At 40.0% G+C, this 26,541-nt stretch overlaps 1 protein-coding gene across 2 annotated transcripts in view; it reads right to left on the minus strand.

The window, feature by feature from the left end:
• The window catches only part of LOC107305714 (urea transporter 2-like), a 276,645-nt gene that overhangs the window by 99,576 nt on the left and 150,528 nt on the right, over positions 1-26,541 (minus strand). For both annotated transcript variants that reach the window (XM_015848225.2, XM_015848224.2), the window contains exon 3: positions 8,529-8,634. The gene's annotated coding sequence lies outside the window, so the exon portion shown is untranslated. The remainder of the gene's footprint in view (positions 1-8,528; positions 8,635-26,541) is intronic.

The raw sequence follows: 26,541 nt of genomic DNA on the forward strand, positions 1-26,541 counted from the left end.
CATTTCCCATTGCTTCATTTGCTCTTTCATTTATTTTCCTTTTTTTTTTTTTTTTTCTTTTTCTTTTTCTGTTTTCCTTTCTTTTTCCCAGACAAATTGGGTGACAGCTGTTAAGAGAGACAGGCCAAAAATTTCAAATTCAGGGGCCAGGCTATGCACATAGTATTGGACAGGCATGCTTGCTGGCTTTGCAGATTCCAGGCACTTTGCAAGAGAGCAATTGGTAGCTCAGACTCAGTGCAAGTCATCTCAGATTAAATTTAGAAGAGGGCAGACTGTGAAGACCTTGGAACATGCATTTAAATAAAACTTGTCCTAAAATTTCACGAGATTTTCTATACCATTCACTAGAATGTGAGCAGGAATGTTCAGCTAATAGTAGCGCTGACTACTAGTTTCATTTTGCATCAGCGCCAAAAGCTGAGATCACTGTGTGTGTGCTCATTCCATGCAACGATGAGCAGCACCACAATGACTCTTGAACTAGTGAGTTTTCCTGAAACACAACTCAACCAGATCATTTGCCCAAATGGATTCCTGATTAACAGAGCCAAAGAGTTCTGCAAGTGCTAAAGAGCTGAGTTTCTTGGTGCTGGAATCAGCTGTCATCTGCAGTAAAGGAAAAACGCACTGTAAGATGCCACATCTCTACTGTAAATCTCACTAATTCGGAGGCTGAGTGAAAGGGAGATTCTTATTTTATATGACAAAATCAAGATGCAGAGTCTCAATTACTTGGATAGGATCACAAGGATGATTAATAGCTTGGAGCATCTCTCATATGATGAAAAGTTCTGTTCATCCTGGAGAAGACTGTGAGGAGATTTACAAATATCTAATGTTTATAAATATCTAAAGTGTGAGAGGCAACTGGATTGTAGGGTTAGACTCAATGACCTCTTGAGGTCCCTTCCAACCCCTGCAATTCTGTGATCCTGCGAGGCCAGACTCTATCCAGTGTTGCGTAGTGATAGAACAAGGAGCAATGACTAAAAACTGGAAGGTGGGAAATCTCACACAGATATGCCAAAGAACTTCTTTATGGTAAGCCTGGTGGAGCACTGGAACAGGTTGCCCAGAGAGGTGCTGGAATCTCCTTATTTGCTGGTATTCAAGACTTGCCTGGACGCCTACCTATGCAACCTACTAGAGGAAACTGGCTTCAGCAGGAGATTGGACTCGAATCCTAGGCATCACTCCCAATCTCTGCAGTTCTGTGATTCTGTGATAGCAGGATATACTATCCAGACCTCAATTCTTGTCCATCTCAAGATGAAATTAGCCATTTTATGTTGATAGAGATTTATTGGGCATCTAGGAAAATTTTACTGGTGTTGTTTTGGCATTACATTTCTAAATTTGCCTCTGTGTGGGTTAATGAAATGAAATGGAGAATTAGATCAAGCTTAATGACAACAAGAACAAGGCAAAGGTGCAAAACCCTTCAGCAGATATCTTGAAATCTGCACCACAATTTTTAGTAAAGAGGCTCCATAAGTAGGAAAAGTGGACAGAGGTCCCGCATAGCCTTAGAACCTATTTTAATTATCTTCTCCCTAGATAATTATTAACAGGGGAGGAAAAAATTGCCTGCAAGTGCAAATGCTAATGGGTTCCCCCGAGAGCATGAGTCCAGAACATCAAGGAACTCACAGCAGGCTAACAGCCTCTACAGCATGTGGCTGCTGGCTTGGGGGGGAGGATGCTGCAGTCAATATGCTGACGAAATTCTTCAATGACTTGAAGACTAAATTGCATGTCTTTATAAAAGCAAGGCGGAACAAGCACTGTGATATTCAAGTGGAAAGGAAATTGTGTAGCTAAAACATAGGCTTTTGACGTCGTCAAATGCTGTCAGTGGGAATAAGGAAAGGGAGGTAGAGAAGGGATCTGAAGGAGGTGGGAACTGTGTGTTCCCCACTGGGCACTGCTCTAATAATAGCTCTCAGTGATTTCAGAAGTGGAAGGAGTCCTCATGACTAACCAGAGAATGGAAATCGGCTCATGCTTACACTGTGTCAAAAGAATGAAAAGCTTGTTAAAAGAAAAATATATGTATAAAAGCCTAGACTCCTCCGGGACTCAAAATTCATTGGTAAGTTGGACAAAACAGGTTCTGAGGTGTTATCTCAGGTTTAGCACTTCAGGTCTTTGTTAGACCATTAACTAAGGATATTATTCCAAACTATCCACGTCCCTGACAGGTGTTCCAGCTGCCAGATGAAAAGCTCATCTGAATAGGCTTTGATGAGTAGGCACTGACTGTATTAAAAATAAAGATCTTCTCCAGGGCCCTGAAACCAGTTCTGCTGTGCTTGAAGGAAATTTAGCACATGAGTGCAGGTACGTAAGATGGAGGCAGAGGAAGAGATTCTGCTGTTTTCTCAGGTGTTTTCCCCTGAGGTCCTCTCTCCAGAAGAAAACAGTATGTTGAAAAGCATTTGCATGGAACTGAGATCAGAATACAAGAACTTCATTTCTTTAGTAGGTTGTTTTCTTTGAAAATAACTTAAAATGGGATTTTATGTTTTTTGTTCCTCCTGAATGTTACTCACTAATTTCAAAGGATTTGTGTTTTCAACTTCACCCATATCATCCCTGAATCTGAGAGTAGGTTGGGGCTCATCCCAGCTCAGACTTTGAACTTAATGTCATAGTAAGTATTGAGATTGGTTCCACCCTTGTCGTATGGCCCCATTAGGCCAGTGGTAAGGCTCGAGGCTGAAAATGGAAGCATGCGAGTGTTGAGACGTTTGAAGACACATGAGAACAAAATATTGTGACAGATGGACACATGGAGACTTGGGAGAATTGCCCCAGATTGGTTTGCAGGTATGGTTATACCCAATGCCATCATGTCTTCTCTGTGATTTTTACAGGGAGAATGGTTCAGGTTTATCTCCATGACTAAATCCTAATAATGTCAATATCTCCATATTAGAAATAGAGAAGAAGCTTCAAAGAGCCAGCTAGACGATGACCAGCTCTGGGCAGCCAGGTATAGTGGTTGGTAGCCCTGCATTTGATGGGGGTGGCTGAAACTGGATGATCATTATGGTCCTTTTCAAACCAGGCCATTCTATGATTCTATGACATGCTCTTAGTGGCTTTATACGCAACAAGAAACTTGTGCAATATTTTCTAGGACTCCTGAATATATATGGAGTCTTTGGAGGTTAGCATTGAGGGTAACCAAGCTAACTACAGAACTAGTTGCATCTTGGCTAATTAGTGCCCTGGAGCTAACTAGCCTGCACACATCACCACACTGCCTTTGCCATTTGCTTTCGGGATCCAAATAAAATGTCTTGTTGTGATGGAAGAATGGCCTTGTCTTTCTCTGAAAGGTGAATGGGGAAAAGATGTACTGTAATTTCCATTTCTTCTGGAAGGCAGCTGCTAAGAGTCTGCAATTATGCTGAGATGAAGGAGGGAATGTTGGTGCTGAGGAGTTGCATTCAGGATTGGTTCTGGACATCACTGTCCACAGATCATACAGAGCCAATCTAGGCAATGCTGTCTCTCCTTTGCTGCTGTTCTCTGTAAAGAAATCATAGTGCTGTGTCTTTCTTTCCCTCTGTCTTCTGCAGTTGTCACCACCTCATGCCAACATTAGGAGTGTTTTGAGCTAAAATGTCCCGCTTGTATTAACATGCTTATCTCAGCTCAACAGCTTACAAAATCCAGCCTAGACAAAATACATGATACTACACACCATGAGTCTGATAACCCTGTTACAGCCATCTATGAAGATTTTATTTTAAGGCCAACTTTTCCATTACAGTTTTCTTCCGTTCTTGTTTCAGCTCACTAAACATTCACCACCGTGATCAACTGCATAAACTCAAAACATATTAAGCAGATTAGGTTGATATCCAAATCTTAACACACTACTTGGGGATGACTGCAATGCCTAGCTGATTTCTACAGTTCAGTGGGTTGGTTATATTTTGGACAATGTTAAATCTTTTTACTTGACAGAAGCATTTTGCATGTGTTTAACACCACATTCCTAAGGCAAAGCAAATTGCCAGAAATAAATCTATTTATTCAAGAATGGTGCTAAAATATAAGATGAACTTAAGCCCTAAACCTATCTGCACCATATATCCAAAACCTGTAAAAGAACTGGACTTCTTTTTTTAAATAAACTAGCTTATTTATGTGTGTAATTACAGTTTGGTCTCTAGGATTGTATCTATGTTGGAACATAGGAAATGGCCTTTACCTTTCAATTTATATTGTGGTTCTACATAATCACATGCTTTCTTGTGGATAAGAAACCACTATTACTAACAGAGCTGCCAGCAAGCTGTTGTAGGAAAGAACATTGCTGAATATCACAGTTTTAGTTTTCAGAGGTAAAGGCAAGGGAAAGTAAGGAAAGAAAAAACCAACCCCACACAGTCTGTTAATAGTTGACAAAAGGGTAAATGACAGGTCTGAAAATTCAGATAAATTCTCATTAACTAGGGGTGTTCTCAGCACTGCCTTCAAAGAAGCACTCCTATGCTTGGAGCTATGGGAGATATTCTCAGTAATGTAGAATGAGATGTCAAGTCATCACTGATAGAATTTGCAGCTGATGAAGACTGGTAGAAGTATAAACAACTGCAGGGACAGTGTTACTGTGATCACTGGTGAAGCTTGGTTTGCCCAGGAAAACATGTTTTAGTGCAGCCAAATGTGATGTTGTCTGTGCAGGAACACAGAATGCAGTTGTTGTTCCTATCACATAGTTATGAAATTTCATAGGTAGGAAAGGAACAGACTTATGCAGGCAAGGAATGCGGGGATGTGGGAGAGGTCTCCATGGGTGATTAATTACTCACCCTTGGCTATACGTCCTGCTGGGATGAACTGTTCTTAGTTATTTCAGGACATGCAGCGGTCTCTGGGTAGGAAGAAGGGAGTAAATGGCCAGAGGGGGTGGCTACTTTACTAAGAGCTTAACAAGAATTTAGATCTATCCTAGTCTAGACAAGCAAGCAAATCTACCAGACTTCTTGTTGGTGTTCATGCATATTTTACTCTCCCTGCTTACATAAGACCCTTATCCATCTGCTGCTTCTGACACATCCTGCTTCTGGATACTTGATCCCTGTTCTTCCCCTGCTGGCAGTAGTCAGCATAACTTACGTTGTGGCTACACCGCCACAGAATGATTACCTTTATGGCTGTTACTTGCCATATGTACATATATTCCATATACTTTGGGTCAAGACCTATAACGTCAAGCTCAGAAGCATTTCCTATATGCATATTCCCATTTCAGTAGTATCCAACAGTGGCCCTACACCTGTGCGCAAGATCAGAGTGAGTGAAATGTCATTGCTGCATCCCTTTGCTTTCCTTTCAGACTGCAACAAATAAATACATAAATAAATAGATAATTAACACCCTCCCCCCACCCCCCAAGCAACAGCAACAACAACAAAAAACAGAACAGATGAAATAAACTCCCACTCATTCTGCTCACCTGGGCAAGGATCAGATGAAGAGGTAATTTGTCTACTGTAGAGATATTTTTGGGGGGACAATCAACCAATCAGAAAAGGGCTCTTTAATCAGATGGAGAAGCATGGGAAGGACCACTGTGATTGAGAATAAGATTAACTTTTTGCTGCTAAAGAATTCCATGGGGTATCTGCTTCCCAGTACTTGCAAATCATGGCTAAGAGTCTCCCTGGAATACAATTTTCTCTAGACATCAATTACTGGGATCAATTTTGGGGACAAATACACAAAAATTAACAACCTATGACATAGGTAATCTAAGATTCTTTGGCCTTAAAATCCCTGGATCTTAGGGATAGTGAAGAGCAGAGCTCTTTATGGAAATGGAAATATAAGCAGAGCACAAATACTGGAGGAGCAGAGCAATTACATCCAAGAACCTAGGGCAAGTAGTTCCATATCATTCGCTTTTCTCACCTAAAGGTCAGCTGGATGTTAAGTAGATGTTCTGAGATCACCAATGTGGCACAAAGCCTTTGTACACAGAGAAGATGTATGTAAACCTTATTGCTTTACTCTGCTCCCTTTATGATTTCTCCTTTCTGTGCTTTGAGCTCTGGGGAAGAGAACATATGCTGCCCAAGGAGGAATTACATTAAGAAAGGACAAGGTGCTGTAGTTCAGGGAGTTGTGGCACTGATAACTCCCTTTCAGCTCAGTTTGTGTCTTTCAGTGCTTTTGTCATGGGGTTATGGTATTTTATGTGAAAAAGGAACTATTGTACCATGCCATCTCTCAGCTTGTGCTTTATTGCAAAATACTGATTTTATGATACAGGTGTTTTATTGTTGAATTTTCTGCTGGTCTGTTAGTCAGCTTCAGCAATGATTTCTAGCCTTGTTTATTTTTCTAGTTATTTTAAGAATAGCTAACAAGTTTCACAAGAATTGTGTGTTGTAGGGAGGTATCAGTGCTAATTCAAAGATGTAAATTGCAGAAGGAGTGAACCTCATCACATGAACTGAAGTTTGAAAGAAGAGATGCACCACCTGAAATATGTTCTCATTGTGATAGAGGTGTCTGCAGAGAGAAAGAACCACTGCACTGGGCAAGACCATATCCAACCCATGAGACTGCAGAAGATGAACTCAGTGTATACTTATAGCCCTGTAGCTATAAGACAGTAATAAAAACCATTCACTTGATTTTTGAGGAAGCAGAGCTAAACAACTGTGTTTTAGGAGACTGAAGCACAGAGCAAGGTGATTAGCCGTTTTTGAGGCCTCTCAGTAGACAAGTAGAAAGTCAAAGATGAATGGGAGAAGGTTTATCACAGCAGACGTTTTACAGAACAAATGACGCCTCCTGCAGTGCCTATCAGAACTCCTATCAGACCACCATGGAGCAGTCACTAAACATGAGATGTTTCATACTCACCTTCCCCTCTTACTTAAAAAAACTATCCTGAAAGTCTTTTTCATCTCCAGTTTTGATGTAGAACCTTAATTTTGAGCTGTGATACATCAAAATTATAAGTACACCAGAGAGTAAGGTCTCTTGCCTACAATACTAGACAATTCTTTTTCTTTTTGAGAAACATCTTTTATTTTAGCTTGAATAATGGTGACTTTAGTTTTCTGATTTGAAATTTAGTGCTCCTTTATTACTCACCATGAAGGCCAGGCAAAGTGTACGACAGCACATCCATCACCATAGCTTCAGTTCCCAGGAGCACCTCCACTTCCAGAACCAACTGCTCAGAACCCAGTTGCAGAGACCAAACCCAACTCCAACTCTTCCCAGACATGGAGATTTGCACAACCCAAAGTTGACTTCCCTACAGCATGATTCCCCTGTCAGCAGTTTCTCACACACTAAAAAGCCATAGAATGACTAGTTATGACAGCACCACCCCCTAAAACATGTCAGAATATCATGTTTCTTGACTCCATGCTGCATGTTTTCCACTCATACAAGAAAGCATTCATAGAGACTTGCCAAAGTAGCTGCAAAATCTATTGTGCTTCCAACATTGGCCAACACAAGATGTCCTCCAGATGGTAAAAAATAACCTTGACAGACCTTGGAGGCATTGTTGAGGTATAATACCAGTTGATACCAGCTGTTGATTACCTAAACCTTGTAATTTTTATTTTTGTTAATGGAGACCAGCTGCAGAGGTTATTGTCACATGACATACACAATTGTCTAATGTGTGCATTTTCCCTCTGAATCAGGCACTTGTCTCAATATGAATCCGTGATGATACCAATTAATTATATCTGGCATTAGGTTATTTGCTCTTTTTCTGTTTAATACAGAAGATCTCAGAAGGCTCCATAAGGTGTAGACTAATAATTTCATTCAGACATAACATTCTGGTATGTATATTTGTGAGAGGTCACTTATTTATTATATAAAATCAAGACATACCATCATCTATCCTGAATTTTCACCCTTGAAAGCGGTATAATAAGTGTCAAATCAGTGATATACCTTATCCATCTTTAAAGGATTTCTTTGTGCCATACAACTGCATAGCAGCTGCTTTCTCAAATGACCAAGAAATTGGAGTTTGCCAAAACGGTGGTTTTCAACAGCTTACAACCTTAAGATAACATTTACATTTCAGGAGATGCTGTTCCAATCAGGACAGAACCACAGAGCAAACTCACATCTCTGGATACTCACAGAAGCATCTGACAGAAAAGCTAATAAATGCACTAGATTAGTACAGTTTTATTTTCCATAAATCTGGGACATGTTCAGCAATGTCAAACTTGTCCCTGTGTCATTACATGAATAAATAAACCCAAGCTTGCTCTGAAGCTCAGAAGTGAGGTGGAATTCATTTAACTCATTACCATTTAAATGACAGATGGACAAGGTAAACTCTTTTCTTTTGAGGCAGTGGATGGACCACGTAGGGACTAGAACTCTGGTGTAGCATAGATGTGGGCTCTCAGCTTTAAATGATTGGATTCAGATGTTTCCAAGAAAATTATTTGCTCCAAAAGGGCTCTTTGGTTGCTAACAGGTATAGCAATCATATTTAAAATGTTTTTACTCACAGTCAGGCTCCTGCAGCTTCAGTCACGTAGGATTTACTGGAGGGTTTATCCTTGGGCTGCTCTGTTGAGTGCAGAGAATTCAGGTGGATGTTTTCAGACTGTTAGGCTGCCAAGAAATATAAAGTAAAAAACAACATGTTTAGAGGAGAAATATTTTAGTTTTGCTATTTTGGCTATAATTTATTTCCTACTTTTGCAGAAGATCATCATGTGTCTCTCCTAAATCACAGGGAAATTTAAACAGAAGAGAGGAAGTAGGGAGGGTTTGTGTGTTTATTTTGTGTAAAGGGGAGGCATATCTGCACCCACAAATAAGAGTGTGAGATCTTCACACACAGTTCAGACCGAGTGAGAAAATAGCATTCCAGCATTCTGTAAGTTAATTTAAGAAATAAAATGATTATTTGTATTTTTCTTAATACTTAAAAAAGAAAGGAGGGTTGGAAAAGTCCTCAAACCAGAAGACAGAATAAGGTGTTTTATGTGGATGACACTCATGCTGCGTAATACAAATGTTTTGCTTGATTTCTGTTTGTATATTTTTGTGACCTGCAAGCTCTATGTAAAGTCACCCAAAGTTTCCTGAGCACCCATGAGGCTCTTACAAGTTTCCACGGAGCTAAAAGAGGTTTACTGTTTCAAGTCAGAGGCATGGACAACTTGTGCACAGTACTATATGGATAACTTGGAACTTAATTAGAGCTCAAGGCTGAAACATCTGCTTGCCCAGAGAGGAAGTCTATATGCTGAAACAGGAAGATATGTGGGTATGACTGCCACTAGTGTGGCTCTTGCAAAGTAAATGCTACTGGAATACTCACCTCTTGGCCTATAAATATGACATGTCTACAAGGCAAGGTTTGCAGAATACCTGGTATTTGTTTCAAATGGCTGAGCTTTCCAAGTATACAAGGGAAGCAGGGAAACTTCATGGAAGAAGTCTTTTCATTTAGGACCTTGTCTTGTCCCAGAGATGTACACTATTCCAGACTCATCTAAACCAAGCCGTTGCTCCCTGACATTAAAAGATCTGTAGCTGAAGGTTGGAGGAATCACAAGAGGAAGGAGGGTAAAGACCTTTTCTTTAACAACACAAAAGAGTGAAAACTCCTTTTTCCCATTTATTTTCTTTCAAAACAATGCAGTAGCCATTAGTCAAAACCATGTTGGGTTTGTATCCAAATAACATAGATGGTGCATAGACAGCAATTCACTGTTAACAGGGGGGATTTGATTATTTCATTTTAAAGAGATAAATTGTTTATATTACATTACTCCTCTGTCAGCTTTGCAGTTGTTCGCATGGATGCCTTTTTGCTCTTGGTTTGAACCTCATTTTCAGTTCTGTGTCCACCTCTTGATTGATGTTGAGCCACTGTTAGTCCCTGTGTTTCCTAGGCTGCAAGAGGTTTGATTTTTGTTGGCTTGGATAGAGCTGTTGGCCTTGGTTTCTTTTTAAATACGTTGTGATAAAGAGAGGAATGGAAGTGAATGACAGGTCAACTAACAACACTGTGACTTCCAGCACCTGGTACTGGAGGATGATTTGATATTGACCTTTGTCACCTGCCTCTCTGTATGTGCATAGGTCTTCCTCCTGATTTCAGTGAGAAGCATTTACATGTCTCAGTTGTAAACTGAGGGTGGAAAACGGAAACAAAATGAAGCATGGAGTTCTTTTCCTATATACATGTCCTCCACAGAAGTGAACAAATTTGTGATGTGGACAGTTCCTCCAAACATAATGTGTAGTTTCTTAACATATATTCACTAAAACCAAACCAAAATAACAAAACAAGGTGAATAAATATAAAAGCAAAAAACAAAATTATTGTAAATTTCCCCAGAATAGATGAACAGGTATCTAGACTGCTTAAATTTCAGCTTTGTTCCCTTGCACTTATTGGAGACCACACTTGAACTAGGATTACTCTAAGCAGCATGCAGAAAAAGTGATTGGATAGCACATTACAAGCTGAAGTCTGGCAAGGCTTTTCAAACTAAAATGAATGATACTGCTAGTTTTTTTTTTCTGCCAGTATACTATCATCTCACTACCAACCTCAGCATTCACTCACAAGTGGATCAAGTGGAGGCTGCTTGGAGAAAAAAAGTAAACCTACATCCTGGGCCCAAAATAAAAGGCTTAAAGCTGCTTTTCTGCTTTGTCTAGGATGTTTCTGGTGCAAACTCACACCTAAACTCCAAACACACTGTTGGAGCATAACGACTGGGAAATCCTTCATACAGCAGTACAGATTTAAGGGCTGCCATCAATTCCCAGTCATTGCAGATGGTGTGCTGGTGGTTTGGCATCATTTTGACAGCCCTAAATTACCCTCTGGCTCTCAGAATCATCCCTGTTGCCTAGAGTGGCAAACCGCTTTACCCTAATACACATGCTCAGCCTTGTGCCAATCCCAGAAGAGGTTATCACGTTTTTATTCTGAATTGAGTATATGCAGTTACCAGAGAATGAATGGCACATCAGAAATGCACGCTGTTTCTTAGTTCATGGCAATATGTTCACCTGTCCTTCTGTAGAATAACACTGGGTTATGATGAAGGCAGATTTATGTTATGATGTATAGGAGCTGCTCCAATGATAAATTTACAGGGGATTTGTCTCATTTATTGTAAAAAAACAAAAATAAAACCCTTCTAATTTGAGCTTTTGAAACTCCTCTGAAGTGCTCATCTTTTAAGTGAATCATCAACACAGTGCACCCCAGATTTTCTGGTGATCCAAGGAAGCACTTCTTGGCTTTCCCATTCTGGTGGAGGAAGGGAAGAAAGGCCTTCTAAAAGAATCAGATTTGCTCTGGAAATGACTGAGAGCTGTTAAAAGCAGAGCCTTGCAAAGCCATTTTTAGACCTCTGCTTTTTAAATATAGCCCTTGCCACCAGCACCTGCTCTACCAATAATGTGTCATCTGTGAGATGTCACTCACTGACACTGAGTGTCATGTACAGAAGAAGGCCAAGCATTTGCCAAGCAGAGTGTGTTCTTCAGAGGAAGGAATATAGCCACAGATTATATGACCTGGATAACTTTTGACAGCATTATGCCTCCATACATGTTTGCTCAGCACCTTATGCACTGAAGCTCCCTCAGTCTGGAGCCACAGGACATTACAGTAACCCAAGTATTATTTATGTTGGCAACTGAGAGATAGATCATGGGTGAGGGAAGTGAAAAAGCAGCACTGCTAGTGAATGAATTTGCACGTTACTGCTTTTATAACACTGAACAACTTAATAGAGACACAGCAGAGAGATTTAGTCTCAGGAGCATTTGTTTTCATAGAGATCTTTGATTTGCAGAGTTTTTACTTATTTTTGTGCATTTTTGTGGCTTGGATTTTCTGTGTTTTGCATGACCACTGCTCCTCAGTGAGTGGAGGAAGGAGAGTTGGGAGGAGGTGGAATCACAGTTCCCGTACCTAGCAGGGCATTCAGCAGTACTGAAGTGAATATGCTTCCTTCCTTAACCCTCAACTCTTTCATTTTGCAAGTAGAGACAGAACTGGACCTGGGCCTCATTGCTTTGGATTGCTTAGGGCAGGCTTAGTATTTCAGACAGTTAGAATCATAGAATCATTGAGGTTGGACCACCAAGTCCATCAATCCATCTCAACTATGCCAACTGACCGCATCCTGAAGAGCCACATCTCCACAGATCTCAAACACCTTTATGGACTGTGATACTACCACCTCCCTGGGCAGACTGGGTCAATGTCTGACTGCTCTTTCTGGGAAATTTTTTTTCTGAATATCCAATCTGATTTTCCCCAACTCAACATGGGGCCATCTCCTCATCCTCTCTCTGCTACCTGGGTGCAAAGGCCAAACCCTGCCTTGCCACCTTGCCATGATCTCCTTTTTGGGACTGTAGAGAATGATAAGGTCTCCCTTGAGCCTCCTCTGCCCCAGGCAGAACAATAAGACCTGTCCTTGAGACACTTCACAGCTTTGTTGCCCTTCTCTGGACACACTCCAAGGTCAGCCTCAATGTTACCTGCCCCAGCTCTGCTGAGATGCATCATGAAGACTGCTGGGGTTCAGGGTGAGAATCCCAGGTCTGGTCTGGAAATTCCTGTGCTGCATTCATTGTGGGTCTTTGCTATCTGTACTGGTGTTAAACCCCATGCATAGCACTGATGTGGGTTTGCACATGGAGGAACAACGAATCTTGAAATAACTGCCTGCCATCACCACCATTTACCCGGTGCAGTTGGGGCTCTCACTGCTTTTCAAAATAGCCAGCTGAGCTGAGCTGTGGTCAATCAAACTGCTTTCTTTCTTTTTCTCTCTCCCATATCCCTTCCAAGCACCTGCAGTGGCTTTCAGAACACATTCATTCTCTCTCTTTCGCTTGCTGCATATACTTTACAATTTCCCAGCAGATGCATCGCATGAGGGCATTAAATTCCCATCCTTCCCACCTCACTCTCAGAGCAATGACTCCACATTCAGAGAAACACTCATTTTATTACAGCGGAGCTGAGCATTTAAACTTCATTCTCAGATTCATTTGCCGAAAAACAGAAGATGCTAAAAATACTGTTGATAGGGAAGCAGTGAGTGTAACCTCCAAATCTCCCCTGTTCGGATCAGATGTAGCTTTCCTGCTGCAATCATTCCTCTCTGCCCTTCTTCCCCTCCCCTCTGTCTTTTTGGAGATGTATTTCTCTACGTCTGTGATTCTGCAGTGGCAGAAAGGGGTCAATCTATCTGTAAAAGATGGACTCAGCCAAGCTTTTCTAGCTCTTTCCTGCTGATGGCAATTATCCGGAGGTTGGCAGCAGTCCCAGAAACCTGCAGTTCCTGCAGTCCTGCTGCTGTGGGCCTGCTCCACAAAGCCAGCATCCTAAGAGGATCACTTGGTGTGATGCCCAGGAAATGACAAACAGAAAAGGTCACACGTACTCCAAAAAGATATACTGCTCGGCAAATTTAATTGACATTGTGCAGCTTTTCAAAATGTCCCTGCAGACATTCCAGCATTTAACAGATGCAAGCCAAGAACAGCAAAATAACAGGGCTTTAGAAAAGAGGCAGAAAAAAATACATTCTGTCCCCCTAAAATAATTTTCTCATACCCTGGTAATATCCTTTTCACATGGTCTATCGGATCAGGGTAATTTTTTTGCTACCCTTGGTCTGGCAAGTGAAACCAGCTCCCATCCCCCCCAGCTCCCTCCCTTCCTCATACTAGCACTGCTGCTTTTTAAATCACTTAGGTTTTATTATGCTGGGTAGCTGTCCTTGTTGTTTTCCTTGCATGTTTTTCTGCTAAAATACTGTATGATGAACCAACTCCCTGCTTAGCCCAGTACTCTCCTGGGGCTTCATCACTGTGTCCTGTGTTATCTAGCCAGAGGGAAAAATGCTGGCTACATCAATGGGTGCTTTCTTTAAAGAAAAGAAACTGGAGATCTGTGGAAATTTAAGAAGGTGTCTGATATCTAGCACTCTTAGTAAGAGCTGATGTGAAAGCAATGAGTGACCAGAATGAATCTATCATGAGGGCAACTGATCCTGTTTCAGCTGTGGGTGTGTACTCCTTGAGGGTTCAGCTCTTCAGCTTTTATATTCCATACTGCCTGCATAAATTACAAATTAAGAATCAATTTGTTCTTTTAATTTTGTCTTTAATATTCCCCAGTTAAATGAAAAAAAAAACACCACAAAACAATGGCAAAATTGAGTATAGGGTGAATACTGAAGATGAAGAAGGCTTGTGACACAACAGATTTGAACTCTTGGCCCACCTACACCCATGCAATCTGTGATGAAAGCCACCACTTTCCCTCTAAAGCTAGGAACATGTAATTGCTGTTATTTGTACATGTAGGACAGCAAAGAAGCAAGGTTTGAGTCTACGGGGAGACTTGAATCTTCACATCAGGAGTCCCAGTAAGTATCAACTGGAATGCTGCTGGGAGAAGTGATGAACATTTTGGAAGATTTCACATGCTGTTTCACAAGTGCCAAAAATTGTTAGCTTAGATTGATGGTATAAAATATTCTGTGCATTAGACAAAATACTTCAGGACTGTATAAAGCAAATAGAAAGATCTTTATGGGGGCTTCTCTGGTTACTCTGTTTAGGAAGAATTATGTACCCTATCCAGAGTGTAATCATATACATGAGTGGCATCAGTGAAACCTGGTCACTTATTTGCCTGAATATGGTCAGACTTCAGACAAGCAATTATATGACTATAATTTGTACAGAGAGTTGGTGGAACAAATCATTTTGATTTAGATGAAGAATGAACATAGATCATATAGAGCATGACAGCAATGTGTAGAAAACGATGGGGCACAACCAAAAGTGGTTTTGCTTTGAAGAGCTTTGTTTGATGGAATAAGGAACAAATAATACAGTATAAAGCTTGAGGTACAATACCTAGCTCAATCAGCCATAAAAGATAGGGAAACAACTCCATTTATTTATTTGTTTCTATTTCAGAAGGCAAAGCATGGTGATAGGAACTGTTGGGACCATAGTCCAAGACTTCCTGTCCACCTCTGTACTTAAAGAGCAGATTGTATGCAAATAGAGGGGACTGAATAGTGCCAGATCCCTATAAAGGCAACTTTGTTGACTTCAATATTGTGTGATGCAAAGCAGGATACAGTTGAGAAGACAGCACGGTGCTGGACTATTCCAACATGGAGATATCAACATCCACTTCCTGAACAGAAGCTGAACCTTATAATTTAATAGAAGTGTTATCCTGCAGCTAAAACACAAAGGGAAAAGTATCAGGATTTGTTTCTGCCTGAATCTGAACGGGGCTCGTCCATCTTTCACCTTGCTCTGCCAGGGCAAAAGCTCAAAGTCAACAGCTATAAATCCCACCTCAGTGCTCACACCACTAAGTGTGGGAGAAGCATTATCCCTTCCTTTGAACTGTCCTTCGAAAGGTGTTTCAGGACCAGCTCATTCCCGTTACAGGTTTCGATTCTGGCAAAGTTTCACTTGGTTCTGACTGTCAAGAAAAGTGTGAACAAACACTCTTTAATTTACATGGTGTTAGAAAAAGATTTCGACTTCCTCTTGGACAAGACAGTTCTAGCTAAGAACAGTCTGTCAGAAATGGTTAACTTTCCAACTGAAAATGTTTCCAAGAAAAGGATTTTACTCCAGACAAAATCCCTATGTAGTAAGTGACTCATAACCATGCAATATTAATGGCTGGTTTCATAACACGCTCTCCGGTTACACTGGGCTTCACAGAAGCAACAAAATAAAATTCAGAAGTTGATTTTCTCTGTACTGCAGAGTTCCGTCAACACAATTATATTGGTCAGGAGAGGTAAGAGGTGAGATCTTTGGACTAAGAAGAGAGTCAAGAAAAGCCCAATTGTAGAAAATGTCACCGAATCCAGAACTGAGCTCTTGTCATATCACTGACTTACTTCAGGTTGGGGTGAGCAGAGGAAAAAAAAAATACAAACTACACATTTTTCCTCAAATATCCTAACCTTTGGCTTTGGTTTCCCATGGGGAAGTTTTCTATAGCATCTTGAGACTTTAAACACAAAATGTTTTCTGAATTAAAGCTTGATTTAGTTCTTCTGTCTCCAAAAGCAAAAGCTCCAGTGCTTCAGACCACAGGAAACTTGCCAGCTGTGTAAATATTAAGGCTTTTACTGTATGCAGTTGAGCTGCTCTGCTTCCATCTGCTAAAATGGTAAATCTTCACATATGCTTGTTTTGACTGATACCCAGTCCTGAGTGCTTTGTAAGACAGTTACACGTGTGGGCCTGGTAAAAAATATTCATCTCTTGCCAATTTGGTTTGTGAGCAGGAAATGACAGGATAGGCCTTCATGACATCAATGGAGAGGGGCAGCATTCATAAACCACTCTCTTGTTTTGACAGAAAAGAGGATACTTTGGCTTTTCTGGCTATGACGGAACAACTAGTCGAAAAGGATGAAGGGTATGAAGGATAGCATATACATCCTGTTGAAGTTCTTTTAGCCTAATGACAACTAATGCTATGCAAGTCATTTCTGGGTTGATTTTCTTAATCTTGGTGTTAGGTCTTCCTGTTTTCCTCTCAAGCAATCAAGTACTTGGAAATCTTAGCAGATGAAAACATCAGGAAACAGGGAAAATATTTCTTTGTGGTCGCTCCTTTCTTCTCATGGAACACACAGAACCAGAATAACAAAAATTTCTAAGAATAAATCCCAGTGGTGTACTAATGTGAAATATTGTCAGCGGCAACTCAAAGACTCTGTAGCCTCAGGAGAAGGAGAGAACACCGTTTAATTAAAACCACTTATTTTAATTTCAAAATCGTATCATTCTTTATTTCAGCCCTTGGCTAGGACAAAAGAAAAAGCATAAACTGAATTATGGCCAAGTATGACAGATGCTCCTTACTATTACACAACTGTTTAGGAGGGAGCTGTGGAACCTTGCAGTAATTTCGCTTGGATGGAACTTCTGGAGGTCACCAAGTCCAACCTGCTTTCAGAACAGGAAGTACTGAATAATCCTATTTCCAATCAAATCTGTGGAGGAAAAAAAGGGCAGGCAGAAGGTCATGATCTGATTTCCAGACAGCCTGCCTGCCATGAATTTTATTCTCCTGGTGTTTAGGGCAGGGCCTGAACAGCTTCTAGGGAGAACCAGCAACATCAGAAAAGTCCGCAGCAGACTTCATAACATCTCCAGATTTCTTGTCTTTTTAAGATACAAATTTTGAAAGGAGTTGAGGTATTTTTCCTCTTTTTTTTTTCTTTTTTCTTTCTTCTTTATTATTTATTTATTTATCTGATTTTTTAGATTTCATTTAAAATATTTTTTGAAAGATCTGATCAATATCCTCTTTTCTAGTTGCTGAGAGCATAGAAATAAGTCCAGCTGCCAGCGTCATACCTAAGGATGAGAGTATGTTTTCAGATAATAGGCTCATAATGTATCCCTAGTAAAGGGAGAACATGGATCTACCCATTCTTTCTGATGTATAACTTGCTGCCCTTGAGCAGCATGAGATGCTATGCCCTCAGTCATCACATTCTGAGCTCAGTTATTTAAAATATGGTTGTAGTTTCACTAAAGACAAGAAAGGTCAGGATTTTGGTATTATGTTTTGCTTGAAAGACTCGGACATTCCACACTGCACAGAGCTTTCTAAAATATTTCTGGGATTTCTGTCAGTTTTGATTTATAACAACATATGTCAGATTTAATTACACCATCACCCCATCCATTCATCACCCATGTTGCTCTCTGCAATGCTCTTCACCAAGTCTCCAAGGGATGTAATGACCTGAACTTGTTTCAGCGGTGACAACAGGATTAGATGTCCCCATACCATCAGGATTTGCAGATCAGTGACCCCAGTAGAACTGGGAACTGTGGTCGGACAGAACAAAAGAGAGTGAAGAGGAGATGCTGGGGATGCCCTTGCCCATATTTGCTTCATACTCCAGCCTCACTGTTATTGTCACTGCTGTGGGGACTTGAAAAACATCTACACTGTAAACACACACTTCCTATGTAAATGTACCCTAAGCATCTCTGAGCTCTATTCTGAGGGTGCAGTATGTTCTCTGAGTACAGTACTGGCCTGAGGATCATTGTAGTATGGTTAATTATCCGGTGTAAACAATTTCTAGAATGCTCAACATGGTTTTGAAAGACAAAAATAATAAAAAATCAAAAACAGAAAACCTGAATTATTTCTGTCTCTTAATTAATGACCACATCTTGCTGGAATTGTCAGATTTATATTTGAGCTCTTTTATCTAATATTTTAAGTTTACAATCAAAATATAATGTTGAAGTTTATTTATTTATTTATTTATTTATTTATTTATGTTTTACTTAGTTTGGTTTGATCTCTCCTCATCTTTAAATTTCCTTACAGTAATAAATCCAAATAACTGTAGGGGTATCATGGCGGCGGATTCATAGTTGAAAAGAGACTAAAGATCAAATACTGAATTTGACTAACATTGGAAATGTTTGTGGGAAGGCAAAATCTTCCTAAAATCAATCAATATTTTTCCTCTGAAACATTTAATTCTCTTGAAAGAGAGTTTGATTTTGAAGATAAGGGATTGAATTTGGGCTCTAAAGAGGTTAATCCTAAGTAACATTTTGAATCCTAAGCAAATTTCAGATATCTTAATCCTAGATAGGAATTATGCTTTATAAAAAAAATTCTACATCAGCTGAAGTTGGAAGGGGACCTCTCAAGGTCAACTGGTTTAAAACCTTGTTCTGAGCAAGTTTGGCTTCAAAGTTATGCTTAGTTGTTCTAAGCCTTTTTCAGATTCCGAGTATAACTACTTTCCAAGTGAAAATTTTTCCATATATTCAGTGGGAATTTCCTTTGGTCATCCCTACAACTTCTGAATCAGTGACAGTAATTGAATACCACCTTAGTCTTTCCCAGGCACTCAGAGTCTTTCCCAGTATGCAAGTTTTGCACGCAAACTGTAAGATTCCCATAGACAGAAGGAGGAAGTTAAGCACCCTAGGTAAGCCTTTTTTGTTTTTTTTGTTTTGTTTTTGTTATCTTGTTTTTTCTCATTTTCCTAGAATTAAGAAGCCATTGGGCAATACAACCTAAAGCTCTTCTTCTGAACTGACTGAACACTTCATTCTCTTCATTTCAAAGCAAAACAGGAAGGACTGAGATCGCTGTACCTGAGAAGTGCCCTCACCCTTACAGCTTTGGCACAAGCCAAGCAAGAGGCGTAGGAAAATGTGAAATTGTTCTAGAGAGGAAGAACTGAACTTATCTAACTTGTCAGAAGTGAAGGAAAGGCAGTTTTCAATGACAGCCATCAACTGCACAGACAGACATGTAGTTCTACATGTAACCTTTTGACGTAGTTGATCAGAGAGATTTGGTCCATTACAACAAGACTTTCATTATTAAGGATGTTTAGTTAAAGGTATTCTTTAAAACCAGGAATAAACCTTGAACTGTGTACTTTTAAGTAAAGCAAACAGAAAAATAAGTGCTTAGATATATGGAAAGACAGGAAATGCAAAACCAAGAAATTCTGGCTATCAAAATGCCTACCACAAGATTGGGGACAGGGGGTGCAGGGAGGGGTTAAGAAATTAGTAGGATTTGCACAAACAGCGGGAATATCCAAAGTGATCACAGGTAATGCTAACAAAACCTATATGAAAGAGATGTGAGACTTCGTGTTTCGGGATTTAAATCCATTTGTAGCTGTTATGATTTATGATGAAACATTCACTGCGAACAGATTACCCAACATCTGCCTTTTGCAGGTTTTTCATGCCTTCCTCTGAGGCATCTGACCGGGGCTGCTGTTGTAAACTGGATACATATCCAATCTAGCCCATGAGTCTGATCTGATCTGGCACTTTCTACTTCATTCTGGCTTATTTATTTATTTGTTTATTTATTTATTTATTCTCTTTTCCTTTCACTAGAGATAAAATCTTACATGTGGGGGGTTGGGAGGAGGGGGAGATAGTGATGGGGGAAGAATGTTGATTTTCCTGCAGTATTCCTAAAGAACTCACTTCTGTATGAAGTGGGGGAGATAAACAGAAAATAAAGCTATCCTGTATCATGGTGTCTTTGGATTTAGCATCCTCCAGGACATAAGCCCATTGTCATTTTTCTCCTCTGAGTCATTCTTTATGCTTACTGTGCAGCTATTTATTCCAGAATGGTACATTTACCTTAATTCTCTGCGTTCACATGTAGTCTGTCTCAATTTGCTTGGCTAACACTTCACTGTCCCTAACTACAATAAATAGTTCATCCTGTGGGTTTCCAACCTTCAATTGCAGATAACCCATTGGTGAGAAACAGACCAGCACCCACAGCATCACTTTTCATACTGCATGACCCAGCACTCACTCACTTTGTTTCTGGTAGGCTGCACAAAGCTCTGGGATAGATCACAGCTCCATTGTACATGCACATTCTTCTCAGCCAACCTTTCTTACTACGTTAATTTTAGTTAATTCATTCCCTGCAGTGAATTTAAATCACTGGGACAATTTCACTTGCCATGTAACTTGAACTAAGTCTGCTAGGATAGATAGAGTATACTATTTTTATATCTTAAAGATCATTGTTCTCTTAAATATCATGAGTTCTAAATATGTAGCTGAAGATGATTGATGTGTCTATTTTCCATGCAGTATAACACAGCTTAATGGAGTCATAAGATTTCTGCCAACACAATATGGGATTTGGAATCCAAATAACTCTTAGATTACTGGCAACCACGTCTCCTACCACGAGTCTTCACATACCGTGGTTGCAGCTGTGATATAAATCACAAGAGCATATCTCTCTATCTGTCATTGCAATAACTAGGTTCCAGGAAAAGAAAAAAGGAATCTGTCTATAAGCAGGTGAAACCCACATGATGACACATAGTGATTTCAAGCCCAACAGTTTCACTGCAGTGGCAATATTACACACTGCCATAATTTGTTCAGCTCTTAAAGAATGCTTAAATGTTTTACTTTTGAGGACAACCTGCAAAACTATCTATGTCCATGTCTCTGGATGGTAGAGGGTAACTCCACACCAAAACTGTACTGCATTCATTCCCTGCCATTGGAGAGTAATTACACTAATGAGGATGCTATATCTAAAGTCTGAGGCTGGTAGGTAACATGAGGTTTCAGTAAATGTCATTCCTTCAGATAATTTTAGAGCCAAGGTAGGACGGTAATTCCACCAGTAGGAGGGTGCAGTTTGAGTCAAAGGATTTCTCAAAAGAATGATGAGCAAAGTACATTGACTCAGATGAGGTTTATTAAGGTTTCATCAGCTGCTTGGAAGGCGGCTTTTGCTCATGGTTACTTGAGACCTACTTTAGGGAACGTGCTTTAGCAGAGGGGTTGGACTAGATGAACTCCAAGGGTCTCTTGCAACTCCTCTGATCCTGTAAATATGTTTTTCCTGAACTGTTCTTTATTCTTAAGCTATATTTTAATCTCCACCATCACGACATGTTGTCATATCTCTGCCCTGCAAAGAGTTTTCCAGAAGACCGACCAAAAACCAGCCCACCACCCTGTAAGTAAAAGCACGCTGTAGGGGTCCCTTACACAAAATATTTTGAACTCTCACCAAAGAGACATAAAACCCTCTAGGATGAGAGGAGGCACTCCAACAAATACAAAGCGAATCGAAAGGGATTCAGACGCTGATTTCAACAGGAGAAAAAGCTGATTCTGACTCACCCTAAAGTGAAGACAGTAATTATAACAATGGCTTAGCTCCATAGCATACAGTGTTCTTCTGTGAATGAAGAACTTGCATCAGAATGTGCCCATTCTGATCTTGATACCATCTTAGTCATTAGGAAAGTCATGCATGAGCCCATTTTAGACCTCAAAGTGTAATTTATTTCTGGACCAAGTGACAGTATTTCTCCAATAATTTTATATTTGGATTCAGCAGCTGAAATGAATGATGAAACTTTCTGCACTTTCAGACATTAAGAAGAAACTGTAAAAGGCTGATAAGATACCAAAATGAAAGCAAGTAGATTTAAAGGTCACTCTGTCTGTCTTTCTTATCTGGGGAGGATTTTAGACAGAGTTCATTACCGTAGTACCTGAGCACTTAATAGTCTGTTCTGAATTTGGCAGTGATTTTAGGAATAACCTGAGCACACAGTGACATTTATTAGGCCTCCAAACATCCCCATTGCACAGGTGGAAGCTGATCTGGGCTAGGAGATTGAAGCTTAAATTGTGACCATGAAAACAATCTGTTAAGATTTTCCTCCTCTTAGTTGTTGTCTTCAGAATTTACAGTGTATTTTTGTGAATAAGTATCAAGTCTGTGTGTACTGAAAACAATAAAGAAGTATTGTAATACAAGGAACAATTCACACCATGCTTCCTGAGCTGGGGAAGTCGAGAATCCCTTCCAGTACTTGAAGGGAAAGTACAAACAGGAGGGGGTATGACTGTTTACAAGGGTGGATAGTGATAGGACAAGGGGTTTAAAACTAAGATGGGGAGGCTTAGGTTAGATATTAGGAGGAAGTTTTTTACACGGAGGGTGGTGATGCACTGGAACAGGTTGCTCAAGGAGGCTGTGGATGCCCCTTGCCTGGAGGCATTCAAGACCAGGCTGGATGTGGCTGGATTGTAGAAATAGGTGCTCAGAAGTTTTAAATGTAATATCAGGACTGCTGCCCTGTGATATACATTAACTTCACACCTTGATCTAAGTAACAGATTATTCTTGTATTTTGAGAGACATATTGACACAGATGCAAAATCTGTATTAAGTTAATCCTCTTTGTACAGTTATAATTCTCACAGCATAAAGATTTGGGTAAGAATGTTGCAAAGTAAAAGGAAATACATAAGACTCAGACGAGAACCTTCTTCTCACAAGTGGATCAACCATATTCTTATTGACTTCAGAGGTATAAAATCAGGGCCAAAGTGTATCTAATACATACAGACAGAGTTCATGGTTTTAGTCTTATTCCTATGTTTTTGTACAAGTTCCTGGTCAAATATTTCTTCATGAAGTGGGAAGCAGTTTGTTCACCTATGGGCACATGAACTATAACATAAGCAGTTGGTAGATGCAGGATTATTTCAGATGAAATAGGGAAGTCAGTGCAATCTGCCATTTGCAGTGACAAAAAGCAGAGATCATCTGAGGATCCTGATTATTTATATGTTGACTCTTCATTTTTTGTGAATCAAATTTTGCAATGCTTACAACTATCTGTTAACAGGAGTTAAGCTGCTTTAGTTATTCAGAGTCTTACTAACAATTAATTTCCCATAACACCTTTATAACCAATACTTACTCCCTCCAAGAGGCAGGCTTCTTTATTTTTATTTATTTATTTATTTATTTTTCCACAAAGAAAACTTTTTTTTTTTTAAATTTTTTTTTTTTTTTTTTTTTTTTTTTAGGTTTGGGGCCAGAAAATCCCACTATGTTTCTACAGGAGGAAACTTTAGACTTTATGTATTCAACACATTGTGTGGAACAATTACAGAGCTTTGGGTCATAAGTGACTTATTTCCATTAAAATTAATGGTGTTATTCCTGGCAGCGTGGCTTGCCATCAATACCCCTTGCTTGCAAGGAAAGGCACTTATAAATCAGCCTCTGCAGTTTCAGGAGAACAGAGGAAGAGGAAGCATAGCTCTTCTCTAACTCCTAAGCAATGTTGGCAATATACTTTCACACTCTCCACCGCAGAGATTGTTGCTTTAGTTCTATAGATCTCCGCATTAAAGGAAGTAATTTTGAAGCCTGGCTTTGGGGGCCTCCAAGGCAAGGCAGCAGGGAGAGTAGCTCATAAGCTGATTGTGGATTGAGTTCTGCAGGGAAATGCAAACTTGACACAGCAAAGCACAATTAACGTTGTCTCAACATGCCTCGTTTGCAGCAAGACTGGCAACCCTCTCCACCTTCTACTAGTCTGAGTTTGACTTGTGAAGGAGCGAGAGCAGCCTCCACTCAATGCACTGCTCTTTGCTTAAATAATTAATTTTTAAAAACTCCAAAATCAAACTCTCCCTGGTGCCAAGACTGAATGAATGAGTCCTTACGCAGAAAATGAAGCTCACCTGCTCTCTCCACCAGGGCTGGGAAAAATCTGCAACATCTGGCTTTTTGCACAGAAAATTAGATATTCCTAAAGGCTGCATGTGTGTACACATGTACACACTTACAGAGAGGTCCTGTGGGAAAAGAAGATGGAGGAAAATATCTTTCCTGCAAGGTTAATTATGACTATAAGGTGAACTTCATCTGAGGACAGTCTCTTGTGCTGAATGGTTCTGTGATTTGGTTGAAGGGGAACTGATACTGCACTCAGAACAATCATGCAGCAGAGGTGAGTGAAACACACAGAAGACCTGATTTTTCTACTCTGGCTGTAACAAACAGCAGGCAGGCAGGACTCACTATCCACTGCAGGCTTCCTTTTCAGGAGAACTGGACTAGCTATACCCTCTGCTGATGCCCAGGGCTATTACTGCGCACTACTGAAGATGAGAAATCATTTGCAGGATCCAAAATACAGAATTGGAGGCTCTAATTCAAGACATTCAGTCAGGAACATCCAAGGTATTTAGAAACCCATCTCCCACTGGTTTTCATTGAAAACCCTGGCATCCTTAATGAACTGAATCTTCTGTTTGATGGCCAATACTTTATGATGGTAAGGGCATATCACCATATAAAATCAATGATGGACACTAGGTAGCTTTGAAGACAGGTGGTTCACATAAAGAGGTTAGTGCACAGTATGAAAAAATCAAGTGGTATCTTTCCATAATGACTTGTTAATAAGGCTCAATATTCTTTTTCTTTGAAATGTGACGTATCAATGCACTGATTTCATTTAGTCATTCTCTTACTTTTCTTCTTTTTTTCTTTTTTGAAAAGAAAATAGTGTTGCAAAAAGAGCTAGCCAATTTCTGATCTAAAAAAGCAATGGAGAGCAATGGGAAGAGGGATGGATGAGCAAATGCATGAGAAAAGGAGCATCAGCTCTTTGGTAGTCAAGAACTGCATGGTCCACCCTCATAAGGCTCACAATAATCATGATACTTCACTGTTCAGCTGTGATCTTGATGTCTTCTCTTCATTGCTGGGCTGCTGTACCCGGATGCTGTTACATCATGAGCAAAGAAGGGTTCAGCATGGCAGAGCAAACCCAGAGTGTGAGCCAGGTTTTGGTCCCAAGCCTCACTGCTTCGGGGCTCAATTACTGTTCCCAGGGCTATAGACAATTCTTACTACACAAGTGGTGCTCAGTGCTGTACTAAGCCGGACAGTGGGTTTTCTAAAGCAGAGTAGAGTCTTGTTCACATTGACTGAGCAGAGTAAGAATGGGTACATGTCCTTAGGGATGTGTATGGAAGATGTTGACAGTGGTTCAGTGCTGCTGGCAATGGGTCAATATAGACTATATAACTCTTTTAACCACAGGGAAAAGTAGCATCACAAAGATGGGCTGGTGCATAAAGCCAGGCTCTAGGAGGAAGCATTAAGGACTTGTATTCAGTTTTAGAGAGCAAGGATTAATTATTATTAGTAACACAGGAGTAGCTGGAGTTCCCAGCTGGACTCAGGTCCTTGTTTTGTTGGCTCTTCTCCACTTTTCCTCTCTTACTTCTTGCAAAATACACCTTTTAGCTAGCATCAAAGCCCTACTGAGAAGCATTGTTTTGAGGCCAAAGCCTAATCCTTCAGAAAGCCAATCCTGGTCACTATCTTTTCTTCACATATAATTGTCCTTGACTTCAAGTTTCATCCTATCTGCAGATGGATTAACAGATTGCAAGCTCTGGTAATTATAACCCGGAAAAAGTCCAACAGCCTCTTTGCTTCTGAAGGGTGGAGGAAGAAGAAAAGAAATGGAAAAAGCATCAGCCCAAAATATGTCCTCTAAGGACCACATTAAAATTTATAGATTAAAAAAAATATATCATGTATCGAAATGAAGCCAAATCAGCAGTTTTGGCCTTGCTTCTCTAAGCAGAAAGGCTTTGCTGTCTGACTTCTCCTTGGCTCCCTTTCTAGGCCTGCAATTCACAGCTGCATTGAAGCGGAGCAGGTCCAATAATGTCATTTGTTTTCCACTTAAAAAAAAAAAAAAGGAAAAAAAAAAAAAAAAAAAAAAAAAAAAAGAATTAGGGACATATAAATGGATCATAGAAGAAGGGGGCCATTAGCAGACATTTAGTCTGACCATGGCTAGGAGTACAGATGGTTCAGAGGAACACAGCCAACTTGGCGTTTATATAAGCTATCTTGTATCTGCCTCCTTTTTCCCTGCACTGGCACTTGGATTGATTAAGAGGTCAAATAAAGGCTGCTTCAGTGTGAGAGTGTGCATGATATATGACAAAAAATTGTCTCACAGTTAAGGCTTTCTAAGTGACATAAAAGAGAAATCAATGAATAAACTAATTCACAGCAAGTTTAAATCTTTTCTTCCTGAAAGCCGTATGGATCTCTCTGTCTCTCTGTCT

The sequence above is a fragment of the Coturnix japonica genome, chromosome Z (genome assembly GCF_001577835.2).
Source record: "Coturnix japonica isolate 7356 chromosome Z, Coturnix japonica 2.1, whole genome shotgun sequence".
Taxonomy (NCBI): Eukaryota; Metazoa; Chordata; class Aves; order Galliformes; family Phasianidae; genus Coturnix; species Coturnix japonica.